General features: G+C 48.2%; 1 long non-coding RNA gene across 1 annotated transcript; it reads left to right on the top strand.

Annotated features, from left to right (window-relative positions):
* Positions 1-1,195: 1,195 nt before the first annotated feature.
* Positions 1,196-6,723, top strand: LOC128946815 (uncharacterized). The gene is made up of 3 exons (XR_008484000.1): positions 1,196-1,378; positions 1,976-2,228; positions 6,590-6,723. It is a non-coding gene; the product is annotated as an uncharacterized LOC128946815 (long non-coding RNA).
* Positions 6,724-8,596: the final 1,873 nt, after the last annotated feature.

Raw genomic sequence — 8,596 nt, 5'->3', positions numbered from 1 at the left:
AGAGGAACGTCACACCTGTGGTAGAGAGTGGGATTCATCTGGGTGTCTTGCTGGATGTAATTTCAGCCCTGTGTTTTTGGGGGAAGAGGTCCTCAAGCTGGTCCAGGGGCTGTTTGATTTGTGTCCTCCTAAAGGTCTTCCCATGCTGGTACTCCCAGACAGATTTGTGAGGTGTTTGCCTTGCTCTAAAAACCTGTCATTGGTTTTGGTGAAGATTTGGAGGAACATAATGCGCATGGTGGAGGGTGGGATTCATCTGGGTGTCTCTTTCGATGTAACTGGGACTTCAGCCCTGTGCTTTTGGGAAAGACGGTCCAGTGAGAGGCATCTCCGGGTCCTCAACCCATGGGATGGGCAGCTGTGGTGCTGCTCCATGGAGGGGCAGCAAGACAAAAATTGTGGAGGCCTTTTGTGGGCACAAGGTGCTGCTGGAGAGAGCCTCTGTTTCTGAGGCAGGCTCATCCTGATGGGAGCGAGAGCGAGCAGGGAAAGCCAGGATTGCTGCTGGGATTGCTGCTGGGATTGCTGCTGGGATTGCTGCTCCCGCGGGTGCCGTTGGGATCCGGGCTGTGGAGGCCACGCTGTCCCCAAGGCGGGTTCCTCTCCCCCTCTCTGCGGGTGTTATTTACACCATTTCCTGCCCAGGGAAGTTCAGGAGTTTGACGTTGCTGCGTTGGTTTCCGCTCTCCTGCCCGGTTCCCTTCGGGAGCTCTCTCAGAGCCCGGCAGCAGCTGGGCCGGACCCCACGGGCGGAATGGAGGTGCCAGCCTGGCCCAGGGAGGGAAATGTCACCCACATCAGGCCGGGCAACTCCGGTTCAACCATCTTGGGAGGGCTGGAAAACCAACCCTGTGACCATCCCTGTGGCTCAGTCCTGCTGTGGAGGAGGAAGGAGGACGCGCCCGGGCATGGCTGCAGAGCTTTTGGGTTCCTGCCGAATCGACGCCCTCCCCTCTCCCCCCTCATCCTTCCCGCCTGGCCTGCGTCTCCCCTCCCTTCCCTTCTCCCTCCCATCCCGCAGCAAACAAAATGGCTGCTCCATGGCCATTTTGTTTCCCGTCTGGAAGGGGGAAGCCGGGACGCTGGGACTTGGCTCTTTTTTGGAGGCTGCGGCCATGTCCGAGCCCAACTCTCCTGTCTCTACGTGGCACCGGCTGTAGCAAGAGAGAGAAAGGGAAAGAAAAAAAAAAAAAGAGAAAAAAAAAAAAAAGGACATTTTGGAATGAGACCAAAGGCAGAGGCAGAGAGTGGGTAGTTTTGGCGTATGTTGAGCACTGAAAATGCCTGGAATTGCCAAACTGAGCTTTTGTATGAGCAGCGTAAGGGCTACTCGGTGCACGCAGAGCCGCGGGGCTGCACGGAATAGCCGGACGGAAAGGTTTGTTTGCTATATTCAATAAAACAGCCCTCCTTTCTTCTGGATTTATAAAGTACCAGAGAGCACTGTTGTCTTAATTTGTTTTTGGACGGGCGGATGGTTTTACACATCGGCTTGGTATGACCAGAGCCGGTCACTGCCGGACGGTAGCGTTTTAACCTGTTGTGTGTCCTCTTGTTTTTGGTGCTTACGGGATCTGACCTTTCCACCGAGCTGGCACTGCCTGGATTTAGCTGATGTAATCCGGAGGATATTTTTTTAGGGATTTTTTTTTGTTTATTGCCTTCTTGCCTTGAAAGTTTTCATCTCAGGAATAAAAACATCTTAATTTAAATATTTAAAGCAATAGCTGTTCTTGGCTTTTTAAGCCCTTGCTTTTCTCCCAAGGCTGGAGCTGTACTGTGCTCACAAGCTGTTTACTGCACTCTGTGTGTATCCTGCACACGTTAAGGTGTGATACACAACAGAAACACCATCAACAGGAACACGCCTTGAAAGTTTAAAGCAACTTGGTGGCGTTACCGTAAAATTTTGCGCAGAAGCAGGGCAAAAACACCAGAACATGCGCCAAATAAAAGTGATTTTTTTTTTTTTAAGTGATTCTGCATTTCCTTCAGTAGCCTGGATGTCTTGGCATTAGTAGCCACGTCACTTTGTTCGTGGACACTCTGAGGAGCAGATCCCTGCCCTGTGGCACGGGGGGGATCAGGCTCTGATAAGGTGCTGGAATGATCGTCCTGCTGTTCCTTGAGTGGCTTTCCAGACATGTGGAGAGAAGCAGACACTTGCAGAGCGGAGCTGGGAAGGAGAGCAGAAAGAGGTGAAAAAATGGCTTTCCTTGCACAGAAAGGTATTTGATTTGCCTCCATATCCCCTTGGCTTGTTTGCAAACAGACAATAGAGAGAATGGCAGGGCCACGGTGGTCCCGGAGCCGAGGCTGCAAGGGCAGGGGCTGGGCGGGTGCTTCACGGTGCAAATTTAATGTTTTGGTCCAAATCTACATTGGAGGTGGACATTACCTGCACACCTTTCATAAGCAGCTTATGAACTCAACATTGAGAAGGTTAACAGTATTAATAGACCAGTTTTATAGAGTATTACAGAAAAAAAAAGAGGTTTTTCTTTCAATTTTTGAGTTAGACTGTAGAATTGAGTGCAGAACAGGTAAAAATAAGCCTGAAGGATATTTTTTTCTTCTTATTTTTAGTATTTAATGAAATTACGCTGTGAAATATCAGTAGCGGCTATCATTTATGACAAAAATTCTGGGACTTTTTTGCTTCAGGAGAGAGCAAGGTATATACAAATTTAGAAGGAAAATACTTAGAAAATATTTAGAAAAATTTAGGAAAATATTTAGAAAAAGCATTGCCTTTATAGCCACCTTTAATAATGTGTTTATGAAGGGTTAATAAAAGATAAGTCATACAACAAGCAGGTTACAGATGCCTGCATTATAGATAACAATATCAGATTCATTAATAATGATCCAGATGTTTAGAAACATCTGATAGGACTCAAGACAACCCCTTAGTGATGAGCAATTGTTTATAAAGATACCTGCTAATTGCTTAATAATAAATGCAATGACAAAATTGATGTGAAATATTCCCTATGTCATTAAAAGTGTGTGGAGTAAAAGCATTGCTGAGAGACATGGGCTGTTGCAGCATTGAACTGTAAATATTTTTACTTCCATTTCTCTCTCCCTATTCATGGTATCTTTGATTAATTGTTTCAAAGTCTGATATTTAATATTGACTTTAGGATGGGGTGTTTGTGAAGGTGGTTGGCCTTGCTTTGCTGAGAGGCTTTCCTGGCCTGGGAGAAGTTATAAACAACTTGTCTTCATGGGCTAGTTTGGCAAATGTAATTTTTTATTGCTTTCCCGTGGCACAGGGTGTGTCCAAGATGGGGTTTTTGGGTTGTTTTCTGCTTTTTGTGCGAGCGGGTTCCTCGCTGCCGCCCGGATCGGCACCTCCAATTGGCGCTGTGGGTCCCCACAATACTGGGGAGTTACTGAAAACCTTCCACCCTTCTTTTTGCTTATTTTTGGTTTTTTTTTTTTTTTTTTTTTAATTTTTTATTTTGGTCTGTTTGGGTTTTTGTTTTTCCAGCCAGGTTGGGAGGACACGAAGCCAAGGGAACAAAATGGCCACACTCGGCCATTTTGTGCCACCGCCGCCGTTCCAGGGAGCCAGGGCTGCTTCTGCCCCAGCTCCGGGAGGCTGAAAATCCTCCTGGACACTCAGGGTCCTGATTTCCCACTGAGAAACCCTCCCTGTGCCTGGCACGTTTCGGCACCGACACAAAGGCTGAAAGTGGTGTCAGCTTTTAAAGCAGAGACTTTGTTGTTTTCTGGTTTCCTCCTCCCCCCTCCTCCATTTCATTCAGTGCTCCTTAATGAACCAGATCAGCTCCTCCAGGCTTCGGAGCCTTTCCAGCTCCTCTCCGAGGTGGGCTCCTTTTAAATGCAGACACTTGGCCGTGCTCAGCAATCTCTGGGGCAAAGATGTTTCAAAATTTGGGGGACAGCATCTTGGGTTTTCTGCTGGAGCCATCACAAGCCACCCCAAGCCCTGATAAATGAGGAGCAGTTTAGGTCACTTGGATCCCAAAAACAAGTCTGAAAGCTGGACTGCAAGTGCCATTTTTATTGCAGCCTGGAGGATCTTGTTGTGAAAAAAAACCCTTTACCTCCCAATTTTCCTCACCCCTCCAAGCACCTGTAGACAGTGGGACCATGTAGTGACACACTCTGTGCACAGGGACCTTTGTACAGTGGCTTGCAGAAACCTATGAAGTGTTTTCACAGAAATCAGATTTGATCAATTTTGAGGGATTCCTATGAATCTGGAAAGTGGAAATTACAAGGTCACTGCCTTAAGGCCTGCACAGAAAGTGGTGTTTTTTGAAGAGGTTCTTGGCAATCAAGGATCCAATAATCTTTCAAAACTGGGTTTAATCTCAGAGGGCAGTGAGAAGCTTTGGGTGTGGGTCTCTGTGCCCTGCAGACCCTGTTGGCTGTTTTATCCAGAATTTTGCATAGCTGCATCCAGGCAAATTTGGGCAGGTCTCCTTCCTTCCTTGTCTTTTGTCTTGATGGTTTAGACCTCAGGCCATGAGGAGAGGGAATTCCTGTCATTGCAATTTGTGTAGGACAAACAAGTGTGACAGTGATACTGAGGGAAGGATGCTCTTAGTCATCCTTACTGGGCATAAAAAATCCCCCTGTTTGATCCATAAATCCTCCTGTTTGACTCTTTTCTTCACAGATCCTGCTAAAATCAGGATTCCAGAGTCAGCAGCTGGGTATTCCCAAAACCTATACTCATTAAGACAATTATTATAATTAAGTCTTCTGTTTTCAGGTTTACTTATAGAAGTCAGAAGGGATTTTTTTCCCTCTCTCCATGTATAATTACATCTATGTGAGCTCAGAGTTATTTAATGTAATTTTCCACCAACAGTTTGAGATTGGCCCAAATGCCTGTTGTCTGCAATGGTATCAAGAGTGACCTTTGAAATGCCAGCCTGATACATCTGGCTTATGTGGTTAAAGTAATAAAAACCACCAGATTGGGAACTAGGAAAAATTATTCCTCCAGGCAAGTTGCTAGAAGTCTCCTTGGAGAAGGCAAGCATCCTCTGCCTCTCTGCATCCCCCAGCAGTCATCTACACCACCCACCCTCCCAGTCCCTGACCAGTGCAGCATCTGGTGGTTTTCTTGCCACCCTTCTGCTTGATGCTTGTGGCAGCAGCTTAATTTTTGGGAAGGTGAAACATTTTGGTTTAAACTATCCCTTCTGTCCCCAAGGAGCTGAGCAGTGACAGACCTGATGGACCCCAAAGCCTGGCTGTCACCTCACCTCAGCTCTGTCTGGTTGAGGAGGGATGTGCAACCCCTGTGCATCACTGTCTGTGCTGATAAAACCAGGACAAAGAGCATTTCCCATCAGGAGGCTGTTTGGGATGCACTTGGCACCAGGGATGGGCTGGGCACTCTGGTGCTGTAGGATCCAGTTCTGCCACGTTGGGGTTTGATGTTGTTCATGCCCTGTTACAGCAGGACAGGCCTGGGCCAGATGGTCCAGCACAGTGGGTCACTCCCTGTCAAGGACCAGTTTGGCACAGGAAATTAAGAGAATTACCTGTGCTGAATGCCACTGAGGAGAGCCCGTGGAGAGCTCTGGGAGAGGGCACTTCCCACCCCTGCTGCAGAGACACCCTTGCACCTGAGGCCACCCTAAACTCTCCCAAGGATTCCAGCTGCAGTAGCTGACCGAAGCTTTGGGATTATTTAGCCTGTTGCCTGGTAGCTGTGGAAGCACAAAGCATTAGGCAGCTTTTATCCCTTTGGAAACTTCTCCCTGAGCCCCCTCCTCTCCCAGCACAGCGCTCAGCAGATGCTTGTGGAGGCTGGGACATCTCCTGCTGAGCTCCCATGGGAAGTTGTCCTTTGGGGCTGTGCTGGGCTGCACATGCAGCCTGCTTGGCGTGGCTCCCTCGTCGTTAGGGCCTCTTTCATCTCCAAGGGGAATTCTTTCTTCTCCTTGCAAAAGAGCCTCACACGTTCCTTTCAAACTCCCAGATTAATACCTCGCCTCTGTATTTGGGTGTGCAGAGAATGAAGAAGCCTCAGAAGGTGAGCCAAGGGCTTGGGGGGAAGCCAGTCTGTCTCAGATCCATGCTAATACTGCTTGGCTGGGCTGCAGCATTAGAGGGACAGCACGGCTGCATGTTGCACTCATTTGTTTAGGAAATAAGATCTGCCTTGATGTACTCGATACCATTACATTTGCAGCCTAAAAGCTTCCTTGTACTTAGTTATTTCTAATCTGCTCAATTCCCTGGAGTGCACAGGGAGCTAAATTGATGGATTCTCTTATCTGGTCTGGCAGGTTTGTTCTAGATATGCTGTGTGTTCAGGAGGTGAGGTCAGCCTGGCTGGGTGTGCTTGGCGCTGCTGCAGCTTCCCGAGAGCTCTGCTATCTCCATGTGCAGCCCCAGGTTCCAAGGGCAGGGCTGCTGCTTCTCTGCACCCCTGGGTGCACAAAGTCTGCAGCTGGTGTGATTGCCAAGCACAAGGTACAGTCCAAGTGGGCTGAAGAGGGTTTGAAGAAGGAGAAGGAGCTCCAGGACAAGGCTGGATATGAGTCCTCTCCCCTGCCATCAAGAATTCTGATTTTTCATGCATTCCTTCTTGCAGGACCTGTGGAGCAGCCAATGCCTGGATAAGGCTCATCCTAGTGCCTGGATAAGGATGATCTTAGTGCCTGGATAAAAATCATCTCAGTGCCTGGATAAGAATCATCTCTAGTGCCTGGAAAAGAATAATCTCATAGCCTGGATAAAGACCATCCCAGTGTCTGGATAAGGATCATCTCAGTGCCTGGATAAGGATCATCTCAGTGCATGGATAAGAATCATCTCAGTGTCTGGATAAGGATCATCTCATAGCCTGGATAAAGATCATCCCAGTGCCTTAGGCTGCCACAGTCCCAAGCTGTCCTTGAGGCTGAGGTAGTAGATTGAATAGTTGTGGAGTCTGGTCCTCCCTCTGAGCTAACTATACAATCTACTGTCTTTCCTAAGGAGACAGTCAGGTCTTCAGCTCTGCTCGTCCACTTCTACACCAGCTGTGGGGCAGGTGGTGCCAGGAAAGCAAATCCCTGCCTGTGACCCGTCTGTTCTGCTCTGTGGAGGTGAGGTAGTAGGTTGTATAGTTTGGTGGGAGGGATTTGATCCCATTTCAGGTGATAACTATACAGTCTATTGCCTTCCTTAAAGAGCAGCAAAACCACGGAGGAGCTCCCGAGGCATCATCGCTTCTTTTGTTGAGGATCCAAAAAAGCAGCATGGCATTGTTAAACAGCTCAGTGGGTGTTTCTCTTACAGCATCCAGAATTGCATTCTTCCAGGAATTGCTTCATGCCTCAGGCACTGGAGCATGGAGCCACCTGCTTCCAGGAAACCCACTTCTCTAAGATTCCAGAGAACCAGGGAAATGAGTCTGTGCACAGCAGCTCAGTGTTCAATTCTATTCTTTTTTTTTTTTTTTTTTTTTTTTTTTTTTTTTTTTTTTTTTTTTTTTTTTTTTTTTTTTGCAGGAGATGGATTCAAGTTGTAAAGTGTTTAAATGTGTTGATCTTTTCAGGTCTGGAGGGGAGCAGATACTTTTGTTTAAATGGGACAGATGTGAGTTAATTATTTCATGTTTTTGTGCCCAGTTCTGAAGTTTGGGTTCAGAAGCAGAGCCAGGGCCAAGCTCAGCCTGTGGACTCAGAGCCCTGGGAGCTGATCAGATTTGGCTGCTTGGCCCCTGCTCAGGAAGTACATTTGGTTTTGGACAAGTTCCCAGCCTGTCCCATGGAACAGAGTCAGAGGGTGGTTCTTTCTGATCTGATAATCCCTTATCAACTGAACTCCCTCACATGCAAACCCCGTCAGGGAATTTTGGGGCTCTTGGGTGTTTACATAGGGTGAACCAATGATTCCAACTAAAATCAATCTCCTGAAGTGGAGACAGGTAAGGAAGAGACAGAGGCAGAAGGAGCAGGTTCTCATCCTCCTGGGTTCGCCCTGACAACAGACATGAGAGAAGTCATCATTGCTCAGAGCTCTGGCCCTTGGCAAGGGACAGGGAACTGTTAATTCTGGTTTCTTACGAGCAGATGGGACGATCCCTCTGCCGTTTTCCAGAGTGAGTAGGATCAGGAGCAGAAGTAGAGCTGTAACCCGATCAGGGCTGCACCAGGAAGGACATTTCAGGCCATTATCACGAGCATCTCAGTGCCAGGGAGACTGTGAGACCCGAGACTGGGGAGCGAGGGCAAGCAGAGGACACCTTCTCAGATGAAATGGGAGGGAGAGAGCACAGAGAAATTGGAGCCCTCCCATTTCAGAGGCTCAGGGAGAGCCAGAGCTGGCTGCTGGAGTCCCCAGGATGAAGCAGAATTTCAGGCCCCTCTGCTGGGACAGGGCGGAGCTGCAGCTGCTGGGTGTGGATGCTGCAGCTCCGAGCACAGAAGGAATGCAGCCCTCTCTCCATAAATCTGGCTTTTCAGCAGTCCCGGCCACTTGCTGTGCAAAAAACTACAGCTTGGTGCTCTGAGCTGCATTATTATCCTCCAGCTGCTTGCTCAGGGGCAGGGCTTCTGCCCACAGATTGCCTGGAAGGTTCCAAAATAGCAGCACAAGGATGGGAACAGAGCAG

Source organism: Melozone crissalis, unplaced genomic scaffold (genome assembly GCF_028551555.1).
Source record: "Melozone crissalis strain CALT ecotype California unplaced genomic scaffold, PUWL_Pcris_2 ptg000086l_1, whole genome shotgun sequence".
Taxonomy (NCBI): domain Eukaryota; kingdom Metazoa; phylum Chordata; class Aves; order Passeriformes; family Passerellidae; genus Melozone; species Melozone crissalis.
Note: the sequence above shows the minus strand (reverse complement) of the source record. Positions and strands in the feature narration are given on the sequence as shown.